We start from the raw sequence: 13,384 nt of genomic DNA on the forward strand, positions 1-13,384 counted from the left end.
GTGCCGCTTGCCTTTCTTACTGGCTGGGAGGCTGCCCCAGTCAGGGGAGGGATCTCTGGCTGGGTCACTGCACTTGGCCTGTGGGGAATGGGCCACGTGGCCTGGAGCAGGTGGGGCCGTGGGAGGAGGGAGGAGTGAAAGCTCTGGGGAGCCCCATACCCACCAACGCCCACTTCTGGCCCTGTGACCCTACGCAGGCCACATCACCTCGCCAACCTCATCTGTACAATGCACTCAATCAGGTTGTTTTAGGGTTGAAAGAGAACATTCTATGAATACTTGCTAAAGCATTTATTAAAGAAGCAGGTCTGGTGCTGGTGGCTGAAACAGACACAGCCCCGCCCCCACGTTGCTTACTGTTCTGCTGGGGAGACCAGCTTTGCTCAAATAGTCACCCCTGGAAAAGTGCGATCAGACCCATAGGTAGGTTCTGTAGGGACGATGTCGGGGTCTTGGCCCACAGCGAGCACTAAGACGGCAGCCACAGTGACTGGCATCTTTCCTGGGGGTTGTGCCAAGGGGAAGTCTGGGGTGAGGACAAGGGTGCTGGGATATGCAGCCTGCACTCCCCCCCGCAAGGGGCACCTTTATGGCCCACCGAGGCACCGACTGGGCACACCGGCCCACCACTGGTCTGGCTCACCATGCCGGGCCCTCCACCTGAAAGGGAAGCCTGGCCCCTTGGCCTTGCTGTCCTTGAGGCCCTGCACAAATGCATGAGCCTCAGGAAGCCGGGCTTCCCCTCCCGAGGCGGTGGTGGTGGGGGGCCACGGTGGGGAACTTGCGGTCTGGAGGCCCTGCCGCTGTGGCTGCTGCCCACTCGTGGACGGTTCTTGAGGCCTCACTGGGGCGTCAGGCTGAATCCAGGACACGGGCTCCCCTCCCGGAGGCTCAGAGTGGAGCTCCGATGTCCAGGCCAGGTCGCAGGGGCCGTGGATGGCAGGGCGTTGGCGTGGTGGGCGCTTGAGGCTACATTCTTGGTCCCCAACCCCCAATCGTGAGGTCACCTGCTCCCGACTTGGGCCACGCCGCACCCACTGGTGCGTCCTGTTGGGGCTGGTGGAGACTCCCAAACCAGCACCCAGCCTCTTCCTTTGCCTCCTCTCCCGAATCTTCTCCGTGGAGGGCCGTGGGCACCTGACATGACACACAGGGTTGGGGAGGGAGCCCTGGGTCCTCCCTGGGCCCTTGCCTTGTTCCCCCCAAGTGCTCCCAGCCCAGCACACACTAGGTGGGCAGCAAGCAGCTGTGGGGGCCGCTCTAAATCCCACAACCACTGTTGAGACCCCGGGTAGCTGGTGGGGCAGCAGGGTGGGAGCTGCTAGGGCTCCTGGGCCCAGATCGCCTGGGGTTGAGCTGTAGTTGGGGAAATGGAACATGATCCCCTGGATTAGTGGATCCAGGAAGCGAGGCTGGCCTGGCAGCGTGGCTTGAGGTCCGGGGGATGGCAGGGATGTCCTGTGGCAGGTGGGCTGTTGGAGCAGGGCAGGATGCAGGGGTGTAGGGGGCAGGGAGCCGTGGGTCCCGTTCTCAGGCACGCAGTGACCCGCTCCCCCCCTTCTCCTTGTGGCTGTGAACCGGACTCTACAGTTTTCTCATGCACAGCCCCGGACCCTGGGACCTAGTGCTGAGGCGAGAGCTGCCCCCAAACTATCCCCACAACGCGTCCCACCCCTTCCCCACCTCCTGATTCTGGGACCCTCCCTGCAAAGGCCCATTTTGCAAACTGTGAAGCCCTGTGACCGCTCGGGTTGTGTGTCTTCCCGGCCCGGAGCAGGGCACGGACGGCCAGGGTGAGGGGTCCGGGTTCCCGGCCTCCAGGCCAGGCGGGCACCCGGGAAGGTGCCCCGAGCCGTGGCCCTGCAGGGCTTGGCACAAGCACACGGTTCCCTGGGGCCGCTGTTTTGCAATCCTTCTTGGCCACCGACCCCCGTTTCTCTGGCAATTGCAGGTTTTCTCGGCTGTGATTTGGATGATGTTTTTTTCCTTCTAAACAACCACTCTGGAAAAAGGGACTCTAACTTTGAACGAGCTGGCTTCAATTGTTCTGCTCCTTTCCACAAACAGCACCCTCTCCCCACTGTGACCCCCCGACCCCCGGCCAAATTCTCCCCAGATGGCAGCGGCGGGGGGTCACCGTGAAGCGGGGTCGTGGGCAGGGGCGGGGGCGCTCACCCCTGGGGTGGGGTCTCCGCCTTTGGGGCCACATTGTCCAGTCCGTTCAGACTCATCCCTGCTCGCATTCAGGCCCACGAGGGATGTGTCCTGAGCACCTACTATGTGCCGGGCACCCCTCTGTCTCCTCCTCTCCTGTCACCGGCCCCACCTGGGGGGTCTTCAAGGAGGAGACAGTTGGCAAATGGCAGGACTGGCTTCAAAGCAAAGTCTGTGCGTCCCCTGCCCTGCCCTCCTGTCGCTGAGCACTTGAACGGGAGCCCTGCTGCTAACTGTCATGATGCCTCCCAAGGGCACAGTTCCTCATGGTTTCGGTGTCACCTGGATGCCGCCTCGGACTTCTCAAGTCCATCAGGACAGACGCTCAGGGACTCAGGCTCAGAGAGGCCGGGAAGCTTGCCTGAAGCCACACAGTTGTTAGCGGTGGGGCAGGGACCTGACCCCAGGGCCGCGTGAACAAAAGGGCCTCAGTTTTCGTGCATGCCTGTGGACTGGCGTTCAGGAGTGACCTTTCTGGACGTGAAGGGCCCGGTTCCAGAGACGAGCTCCTCCATTACCTGCCTGCACCGCGGCGGGGGATGGAGCCCTCGCGGGGTCCTCGGGGTCAACTCTGGTTTCAGTGGAGGAGCAACTGAGTCCCCGGTTGAACGGGACCTCAGGGGCAGGGCTGGGGCCGGAGCTGTGATCTCTTGGGCCTGCCTGGCTCTGCACCCCAGGATCTTACTGCTACACCTGGCAACGGGGAGATCTTAAGCTTGGCATCTTGGTCTCTGCTCCAGGCCAACTGAAGACTCCACATGGCATAGGGAAGTTGGTCCCTGTTAGCCCGCTGGGGACCCTGAACTCCTAGGAGCCACGAGTCCCATGTCTACCTTCCCTGACTCTGCTGTCCCCTTGGTAGCTCACAGGGGGAAAAGGGGACGCAGTGACCCTGGGTGCACACGGGTCCTCCAGGTAGCGTGCCCGGGCTCTGCGCCCCTGGGACCTCAAGGCCTCCCAGGCTGTGTCTGGGGAGCCTCTCGTGCTGAACCCTCATTTGTCTCTATGGGACTCGACCCGTTGCCTCTGCAGCCCCCTCCCTCCGTGGTCCTCCCTCCAGGGGCTCTCCCCAGCCCGGCCCCGCTGCTGCCCCTCCCTCACCTGCACTTTCCTCCGACACTTGTCTGTGGTCCCAGCGCCCGCCTGGTGCTGGTGGATGCTTCCTGAAGAAAGGAACAGACCCTCTAGGATAGGACGTCCCTGCACAGAAAACATAGCAGCATTTTAACTTTTGGCCAGCAATGACGTGGACGGGTGTCAATTTAAACAGAGGCACGGGATTACATGTAGCTGTGAAAGCAGCCCCCTTCACTCTGCCGTGCGCAGCCGCGACCTCAGAGGATGCTCATGGGAGGCCACATTTGGAGTGCTTTTACAAGCCGGCTCCTCTGGGCCAAGATTTCCGGAACGAGGAGCTGGGCTTATGACCTCTTGGAGCCCCTCCCAGCCAGCCACAGGCTCCTGGCTCTGCCTACCAGGCAGTCCCTGAAGTGTACTCAGACTCTGAGTGGGGACAGGGGCCCAGCCAAAGTCCAAGCCCTGGATCGTGTCAGGGAGGCCCAGGGATGTGGACGCATCGGTGTTGAGCTGGGAAGGTGAGCCCTGGCCCCTGGGCCCCACAGCCAGGCAGCCTCTCGGGCCAGCACCGTGGGTCACCCAGCCGCGCTTCCTATGGACAGGTCCCACCCTACAACCCCCGGCAGGACCTGCGCTGTGCAGGGCCCAGCCCTGAGCCCATCCGAGGTCCCCGATGCACCCAGAGGCCTTGCACTGTCCCCCCAGATCCTTCGCTCCCTCCGACTGCTTCTTTGCTGGGAGTTTAGGGGTGACGCCAGGGGAGGCCAAGGAGGCCAGCTTAGCCGTCCCGCCTTCTGTTCTAACCCTTGGAGTAAACAGGAACATTAAATCACTACTTGGGGGTCAGGAAACTGGAAATAATCAAAACACAGTGTCCTGTCCTCGGCCTGGGCGCTGGGCCGCCTGTCACCGACCCAGCCCTGCCGCCTGGGGCTTTCCCGGCCTCGCCTCCGCCCAAGTCACTGCCCCCACCATCTGCTTCGTGGGCTCCGGTGCCCACAGTGGACCACACCCCAGGGTACAATTAGTGAGACACCCGGAGGGCTGGCAGCCGCCCCACACCCACACACGGGCTCCACCCGGCAGGGGATGTCGCCATAGGACTGGACCCCCATCAGCCCTTGGACCCCAGGGAACGGGGGTGGGCACGGGGGGAGGGCCTCAGGGGGTGGTGAGGGGCCTGACAGCTCATGTCTGCCTCCCCTTCTCTGCCCCACCTGCCCGCCCATCACCTGGAGTTCAGAGGCTGCTTAGCTGGCCTGGAGGCGGGGTGGGGGCAGCGGGGGTCTTCTCTGCCATCATGGGGCACTCAGGCCACAAATGCCCTTTCCCACTGACCCTCCTCCCCCATGTGCACTGCAGGAGCTTGTAGGTCTCCCAGGAACCCCCAGTGGTCACTTTCTGAAGGGGAAACTGAGTCTTGGTGAAGGGAAGTGGCTTCGAGGCTCAGCCCCCAGCCCCTTCCCACAGCCCCGGTTCTGCTCCCCGAGGCCCCCAGGTGAAGTGGGGGTGAGGAGGCCTCCTGATCCGCGAGGCGCAAGGCCCGGGCTCCATGCTTGCCCCGGCATGAGCTTGCTGTGCCGCCTCAGACACATCTGCGCCTTCTCTGGGCCTCCAGATGGCCTCTAAGGGACACCCCATCTTGGATTCCACTCTGCGGCGAGATGAGAGGAGTCTGAGAGACGCCCCAAAGGATGTTTGCAACGCTCCAGCCTGCATGACCCCCCACCACACCCCCGGGCCCTGTCCTGTGCCCTGACTGTGAGCTGGGGCTGCCTGCAGAGTGGGGCCCGAGGGAGGAGCCCCCAGGGCCTGGAGGGAGAGCAGGGGCAGCCCGAGAGATGCCGGCAGGAGGGAGCCCCCGTAGGTGTGGGGGAGGCCTGGGCCTCCCAGGTGGAGCTGCGGGTCTGGTGGGGTGACTGGCGAGGACACGGGCCTTCGCAGCGCTGAGCCTCGGCTGCACACAGGAGAGGGGCCTGGGCAGAAAGCGCCGCCCTGCCCTGCCCGCCCTGCCTGGCGCCTGTGAGATGGCCTTTGGGCTGGGCCTCCCAGGCTGAGAAGGGAGGAGAGCTGCCAGGGGTGGCCCGGGGGGGGGGACCCGAGGGGGACACCAGGCGGCCCGTCCCCTGTGAACCCACCCGGAGCCGCGCTCTGCCTCCTGAGTGTGCGCACCCCATGCCCCCTCCTCGGAGCCAGGCCGTGACGTAGGGGTGGTGGTGCCCATTCTCCTGCTGGGGAGACCGAGGCCCCAGAGGTGACGTGACTCGTCCAGACGGGGCGGTGTTCTATGGCCGATGGCAGATTGGGCCTCAGCCCCGGTGGCTCTGAAGACCTGGCTCCCTCTTGCCTGCTAGCAGCTCCATCCCGGGCTGTGGGCGTGTGCCCCCCCCACCCGCCCAGCTGCGGGCTCGCCCCCAGCCCGTCCCCCCCAGCCCCAGCAGCAGCGGGAGGGCCACCCTGGGGTCCCCCTCTGCTACCTGCTGGAGCCGCATGCGGGGAGGGGCCGTGTTTTCTCCCTTTGTTCTCCGACTCCTGCCTCCCTGGGTGCCACAGGCCCGGCCTCGGCTCCCAGGGCCTGAATCACTTTGCCCGAGGGGGCGGCTCGGCCCAGAAGTTCCAGAGACTTGAGGCCCACCCTGTCCACCCCAGAAGCAGACCTGAGCATTGGCTCCTGGCCCTTGGGACGGGACACCAGCGTTCCGGTGTATTCCCCGGCGGCGGCCACCCTCCAAGGGCTCCTTCCCCGCCCTGCTGACCTCCCCACCCCTCCTGGTGTCCCGGGATCCCCGCCCACCCGAACCACGTGCGCTCCTTCCCCGGCCAGGGTCCATCTGGGGATTCCTCAGTAAGCAGAGGGTGGGGGGTAAATTCAGAAAGGTAGGCAGGGCCGGGTCAGGAGGCCTTGGGGGACACATGAAGCAGCTCGGGCGTTTCCTAGAGAAGTCAGGAGTCATGGAAAGGTTTGGATTTTAAAAGACCCATCTGCCTGTCTAGGGGGGCCGGGACAGGGGGTCGAGGGAGCCCAGTGCTGAGCCGGGAGGGATGGGCGGGAGGAGGGCGGAGAGGCAGGGTGCAGGGCTGGCGGGAGGCTGGGGCGGCGGAGACAGGAGTCCAGGTTCCTGCCCGGTGCTTGGGTGCTTGGTGGGGGGAGGCAGCGGCCCTCCCAGGCTCCCCTGCAGCAGGGGCGGCCACTGCAAGGAGCCGGGTCCGGCCAGTGAGATGCGATGGGGACGTTTACTGGAAGCTTCTGGGAAAGGGTTTGTCCTCCCTGGTAAGAGAAGGTGTGTGAAGAGGACCACCCTCCCTGGGCCTTCTCTTGCTTCTTGCCTTTGAACACTGTTCGAGGGGTTGGAGCTGGGGCAGTCATTTTCCAACAGTGGGGTCAGGGTGACATGAGATCATCAGGGGCTGGCCTGGGGCCTGCAGACCCCTCGCTATGCCAGAAAAACGAACCCCTCTGTGGTTAAGTCACCGTTCACCGCGCCTTCTGTTATTTGCAGCCAAAGGCATTCCTAAGTCGTACAGGATCTCATGCCAAGACTGGGGCTGGTTACGATTTTCCAGCACCTAACCAGCACCTAACCAGCAGAGCCCGCTGGGACAGGAGGAGGCAGGGAGTGTGGCAGTGTTGGAAATGCTGGCCCCGAGGCCCCGAGGGTCCTCCGGGTGGATGTGGCAGCTGGACACGCGAGCGCAGAGCCCGGGAGAGCGGCCCCTGGGGCCAGCTGCGGGTGGTGGCTCAGGCCGTGGGGCTGGGTGGCATTGCTCAGGGAGGGTGGGGAGGGGGAGGCCGGCAGGTGCAGATGGAGCCCTCGTGGGGCAGGTGGAAAAGGAAGAGGGTGGCCCACAGTGATGGGGAAGCACAGTGACAATGACAGTAACAAATCCACCGTTTATTGAGCAGCTACTGAGCATGATGGGCCGGGATTTCCGCGGTCTCGTTTACTCAGGCCTCACCACCACCTGCCGAGCTAGGTACTATTACTGTGCCTGTTTTACAGGTGAAAGCACCGGGGCTCTGAGAAAGGGCCACAGGGACTCAGAACATGAAGAGAAACCCCAGGGGCACCAGGAGGGCATCAGGGAGGAGGTGGTGCCGCTGCGGTGGGCACCCGGACCCGGCCGGAGTTCGCAGATCTACGGGCAGGGTGGGAAGCGAGGCACGCGGGCTCCAAGAACAGCGTGAACAAGGGGAAGGGTGGGATCCGACTGACTTCAGGACGCGCGGCATCGGGGGGAGCGTGGGAAATCAGGTGAAGGGACGTGCCAGGGCCTCGGATGCCAACCTGCGGAGTTTGGTGTTAATTGAAAGAGCCTGGAGGGAGGGCAGCGTGACCCGGGCCAGCTCGTCCTGGGGACAGTGAGCACTGAGGATGCGGCTGCCCAGGAGGGGCTGGTGCAGCCACACCCCCTTCCCAGATGTCTCTCCAGGCAGGCGAGGCAAGACCACAGTCGGAGCCCTTGGCCTGTGGCCACTGAAAACAACGTGTCCTCATTGTCATTGAGAAACTGCAGTTGGGTCTTTGGTCTGAGCCATTTCAGGACAGCGGGCTGCCGGCGGCCCCGGGCGGGGTGGCCAGGGACCCCCCGCCGCACCGGCCCAGGCCAAGCCCCCATGGCCAAGGGCCCGAGCTGGTTCTGGGGGGAGGCTCACGGGCCGGCTGGGCGGGGGTGGGGGAGTCTGGACAGTGGGCCTGTTCCAGGGAGCCCTGCTTGTTTATTTGGCTGGGAGGGTGGGAGTGGGGCTTCCGGGGGTGGCCTCAGGCTAAGGGGGGCTGGGGGGAGGAGCCCTGGGTAGGGACGGGCCAACTCTGATCTGTGGGCAATGCCAGGACTGGAGAAGGACCCCTTCTTCCACTGCCGGTGGAGCAGAGAGGCCTCCATCCAGGGAGGAGGAGGGCCTGGGTCAGGAAGTGAGGGGCGGGCGGTCAGCAGGTTCACGTCCCTCCCCACCCCCCCAGCTTACAGGCTGAGATCTCGGGCAAGTCCTCTTCCAGCCATGCTTCATCTGTAAAATGGGTGCAATGAACCCCGTCCCGTGGGCATGTTGTAAGAATTAGACCAGAGATTCCTACAAAGTCCTAGGCCTGTGGATTTCGCAAACAATTAAAATTTCAAAAATCAACTTTAGTTCCTGTCATAGGGTGCCAACTTTAGATCTGCCAAGTACGAACATTGAAAACAAAAACAAAACACCAGCTACTGTCTACTGTTGCCGTCACTCCACAAAAGAAGTGATATTTGGATACAGAAAGGGTTGGAGGCGAAGAGAGGGTGGCCCCGTCAGTAAAAGGGGGCGGCTGAGTCCAAAGCCTCCTCCGTGCTTTGTCCCTTCACCTCTCGGACCGGGTGTGCACAGCCCCAGCGTGGGCCCGGGGCTCCGTGGGTGCTCTCCCAGGGGGCCTGGTGCCCGTCCCCATCTCCTCGCTGGGTGCTTCCGGCTCAGAGCTGGAGAACTTACCACCTTTAGAGGGTGAGCTCCGATCGAAAGGGCTCCTCCCCCCGTGTGATGAGTCCCAGCTGCCGTCCCGACTTGCCCCAACCAATCCACTCAGCAAACCGGGTGCTACTTGGAGGAAGATTCGGTCCACGCAGGTGCCTATTGATGCTTTCGTGCGCTGGGGCCATGGTGAGCCTCCATGGGTGGGGGGGCTGAGGCTCAGAGAGGCACAGGCCCTTGCTCGGGACCACTGAAGCTGTGTGAAGCATAGCCGGGGTCCCCACATATCTGCTAGGTGGTAGTCCCAAGTGGATGATGGAAACTCAAGGCTTAGAGGTTTTTTTTTCTTTTTTCCAGCAGACTCAAAGCTGCAGATGGAGATGGGACATTGATCCTCTGCTCATTCCAAGGTCGTGGGCTCCAGGGTGTCCTGGTGGAAGGGACTCCAATATCCCGGCATGGAGCTGCAGGGAGGGAGGGGGACACCAGCCAGGCCGAGTCCCGCTGCCTCGGTCCCCCAGCTCTGTGACCGCCTGCCCCACCTGCACCCACCCGGGGCTTGGCAGACAGCAGGCGCTCGGTGTGGGCCCGCTTTGGGAGGGGTGGGTAGCAGCCCTCCGCCTTGCCTGACCCACCGCCCGGCCTGCCCACCACGACTCCGACTCTCCCCGACAAGAAGGTCTCTGGGGCACCCCTGTTCCCACACCAGAGCAGTGGGAGCAGGAAGCCGGGGTCCCCTGGGAGCAGCGTCTCTGGAAGGCCTCATTAGTGGCGGGAATGTTTATGCAGCACGCTCCTCCGAAAGTGGCCAGGAGCTGCCCAACTCACCCCCGGCCCCTGGGCAGTGACTTTACACCTCGATGACTCAGGGAGGGGCGGAAATGCAGCCACTGAGGACACTGGGGCTGGACCAGGGCCCAGGGGTACCAGGAGACCCACCTTGGGGGCTGGTGCCGTCTTGTACAACAGGCTAGGGTGCCATTTCTGGGTCAGGGGAATGACCAGGCTTCGGGCTGGAGGACGGGTGGGGGGCCTGGGACCTTGGTTCCCAGGGGCCCTGGCTGGGGACCCCCAACCATTCATCTGCACACCTGCCCCAAATCTGCAGGCATTTCTCCGGGCCCTAGAGGACATCCTGGCCCTGACCAGACCCTGGGTGTGTTTGCTGAGAGGTCTGCTGCTTGAGGGCATTGGGCACAGATGTGGAAACTGAGGCTTTCTGGATTCCTCCACAGGTATTTGAGTGCCTCACCCCGTCCTGGGTGCTGAGGTCCCACAGGTGCATCTGCCACAGCCCCTGCCCTTAGGGCTCCTGCTCTCAGTGGGAGAGACAGACCCAGACACACAGCGCCCCTGAACTGTTGTCGGGTGGATGGGCGGCCTGCCTCGGCTCCTTGCGGGGGTGGGGGGCTGGGGTGCTGGCTGCCCAGGGGAGAGGCTCCCACACAGCGCCGTGGGGAAGGGGGGGCCAGCTCAGGGAAAGGCGTAGACGGGTCCACTCAGGCCTCCCTCCCCGCGAGGGCTCTGGGGGTCCGGGGGCTGAGAACTCCCCGCCAGGGGCAGAGAGGACCCTGCTGGTCACCTGGCTGGGATGGGGAGTGCCAGCCCTGAGCGCTCCCAGGCATCCCTTCGCTTGCTTGGGGGGTGAGTCCCACATTCCCCCAGAAAGGAGTCAGGGCAGGCTCGCTGCTTACCAACCAACCTCCTGGCTCAGCCTCTCAGCACGACGCGGGTCTCTCCTTGCTCGGGTCAGGGGCCATGCGGTGTGCAGGGCACGGTGCTGTGCTCCATGGGGTCACTGGGACACTGGGACAGGAGGGGAGCAGAGTCCCCTGTGGAAGGGGAGAGAGGACGCTGAACTGTGATCGAGGCCCACGGGGGGCTGAGGAGCTGGCCCAGAGTCTGCAGGGCGGCTTCCTCCTCTTACACCGACCAGGACCAGTCGTGGGGTGCGGGCGGGCTGCCCCTCCCGAAGGGGGTGTGACCCGGGCGGGCTCTCTCAGCGCCCATGTTCCCTCGGCTAAGGGCTGAAGGCGTCCACGGGAGACATCCTGTCCCGCAGGGGCACCCGGGCAGTGCGTGGCGGCCTCTCCCGCAGGCGGCTCCTGTGCTGCTCAAATCTGCCTCTTTGCAGGGACTCCTGGGTGGCCTAGCGGCTGAGCATCTGCCTTCAGCTCAGGTCATGGTCCCGGGGTCCCGGGATCGAGTCCCGCATCGGGCTCCGCATGGGCAGCCTGCCTCTCCCTCTGCCCGTGTCTCTGCCTCTCTCTGTGTGTCTCTCATGAATAATAATAATAATAAAAAATCTGCCTCTTCACAGAAGTCCTGGGAGCCACTTGTTCAGGATCCAGGAGCCTGTGTCCCTAACAGAGACTCGGAAGAGGCAGGCCAGCGGGGAGACTGTAGCCCCGGCGCCGACGCTGGTCTTCAGGCTGCACCGCGCATTCATCCTCGCCCTCCCTGCTCTGTTCTAGATCCCCTGAGCCCGGGCTAGCGCCCTGCCCTATTGGGGGCTTGCCTGTGGGCTCCCCTGACTGTTAGCCCTGGAGAGTCTGGGGCCCAGGTCGCCGTGTCCCTTCCAGGCTGCCCTTGCCATGTCGCCGTACAAACCGGGCAAAGGTGCTCCACGAGGCACCGGCTCATCTTCCCGGCTGGTCCTTTGGCACAAGAAGCCCAAGTGTGGCATCGGCGTGGCTTAGAGTTCAGTGGAGCTCGTACCGTGTCCCCGGGGGCAGCTCTAGCAGAGCCCTGAGCTGCACGGACAGGAAACACAGATGCCCCAAATGTGTCTGGGGAGTGACAGTAAACGTGGCCACTCCTGCTCCCTCCTCTTCGTTCTCGGACCCACATGTTCTATCCAGTGGGGACACAGAATGATGCAAAGGTCACTGAGTGAGAGCGTGTGCTGCGTCCCGGGAGGCTCTGCGGTGGCCGGGCCATGCCATCCCTCTAGCAGGTGGCAGCCTCCGAGCGCCCTCATCTGCAGCATGAGCACATGCCACCGTCCTCGCCCCCCTCCAGCTCCGCCTTTCCCGTCACGCAGGTCCTTGGTCCGACGTGACGTTACACGGGGTCCCATGTCAGCGGACTGAGTCCTGTGAGCTCTCCGATGCTCACGGAGGCCCTGTGGCAAGAAAAGGCAACTCCCACCCATAATATTTCTCAGTTCCTGTCAAAAGTCATCATCGCCTCCTCCGGAAGGGAAGAGGTCCAGGGTAGTTGGCTTGCTTCTCGGAGACTGATGGGTTTCTCCTAGGGGTGCCTCCGTCCCGGGGACGCACCATTGATCCTTCCTGCTGGCAGGTTGGACATCCAGCGATGGCGTCGGCTGGGCCAGAGGTGGAAGTGGACCGACGTCATCTTCTAGGGCATGTGCAGCCAGTAATATGACGGAGACTTGTGGCCAGAAGGTGACAGAGAAGAGAGAGGGGATGGAGCCCTGGTGCAGGACCAGCTGTATGTTACTAACTGCAAGTCACTATCAACTATTTCGGATCATCTTTTCTTACAGGGGTGAGAAGAGGGATGGGTCTCCACCAAGTCCCCAAGGCCGCGTTCATCTAGCAAGGACCATACTTCGCACGGGGCTCGCAGCTGGGCCAACGACTTTGCTGAGCTGGTACCCATCCATGCCACCGTCCGAGACCCACCACCAGACAGTCCTGGGATCAGGTGGGCAAACTGGTTGGAGATGCATCAGGGACCACCACTCCCACATCCTTTTGGCCCTTCATGGTACATCTGTGCCATCATCCTGTGTGCGATATTGTTTTTGTTTTTTATTTTTTTGGCCCAGTGGGGGTTGTACCAACTACCAAATAGGTCTATTTGAGTTCTTCATTGAAGAACCCGGGAAATAACCACTGGGGAGCCTGGAGAGGCCCACAGACCCAGGGAGCCACACTCAGGTCAGGACCCCAATTACTACCTGCCCCCCATCAGCCTCATTCCCCCAGTGGAATCATCCAGTCTTCAGAGCGTCAACTCGCACCCTGTGTCCAGCAGCCTTCCACGTGACTGGGTGTTCTTTTCCCATGTAAGGATACTCTGTTGTTGCCCTTTCACTCCTCTGGGGAAGGACTGGTGTCGTGACATGTACAGTCATGGTGGCCCAAGGTCCTTCTTCCTGGAGACTGGCTCACCTTCTGTCAATGGATTCCGGCCTGGAAACTGGCTTCAGAATGGCAACTGAGCAAGGAATCATGGCTTTTTGTTGGGGCTCTGCCTTCAGCATCCTGATCACTCATTCTTGATTTAATTGTACAGGGATCCCTGGGTGGCTCAGTGGTTTTGCGCCTGCCTTCGGCCCAGGGCATGGCCCTGGAGTCTCAGGATCAAGTCCCACATCAGGCTTCCTGCATGGAGCCTGCTTCTCCCTCTGCCTATGTCTCTACCTCTCTCTCTCTCTCTGTCTCTCATGAATAAAAAAATAAAACTAAATTAAAAAAAATTGTACAGATTGAACTCTACCCTGATAGGCTGCCCAGCTAGGACCCCGTGATCCATTAGCCAGATTGACCATTTCCAGAGCCCACTGGCTGCCCCTCAGACTCCAATGCTCATTACAGTAATTGTCTCCAGCTTCCGATGGTTACCCCCTGCCACCTCATCTCTGTTGTTCTAGGGCCATAAGACCCTCATTGCCATCAGTGA

General features: G+C 62.6%; 2 long non-coding RNA genes across 2 annotated transcripts; one reads left to right on the forward strand and one right to left on the reverse strand.

Moving 5' to 3' along the window:
• Nucleotides 1–298: 298 nt before the first annotated feature.
• On the reverse strand, nucleotides 299–6,019 carry LOC129496211 (uncharacterized). The gene is made up of 3 exons (XR_008661686.1): nucleotides 5,949–6,019; nucleotides 3,316–3,414; nucleotides 299–1,137 (listed from the first exon to the last, which is right to left on the reverse strand). It is a non-coding gene; the product is annotated as an uncharacterized LOC129496211 (long non-coding RNA).
• A 3,828-nt stretch (nucleotides 6,020–9,847) lies between these two features.
• Nucleotides 9,848–12,862, forward strand: LOC129496213 (uncharacterized). Its single transcript, XR_008661687.1, has 3 exons — nucleotides 9,848–9,966; nucleotides 11,052–12,141; nucleotides 12,243–12,862. It is a non-coding gene; the product is annotated as an uncharacterized LOC129496213 (long non-coding RNA).
• The last annotated feature ends 522 nt before the right edge of the window (nucleotides 12,863–13,384 follow it).

Source organism: Nyctereutes procyonoides, unplaced genomic scaffold (genome assembly GCF_905146905.1).
Source record: "Nyctereutes procyonoides isolate TBG_1078 unplaced genomic scaffold, NYPRO_anot_genome, whole genome shotgun sequence".
NCBI classification, from domain to species: Eukaryota; Metazoa; Chordata; class Mammalia; order Carnivora; family Canidae; genus Nyctereutes; species Nyctereutes procyonoides.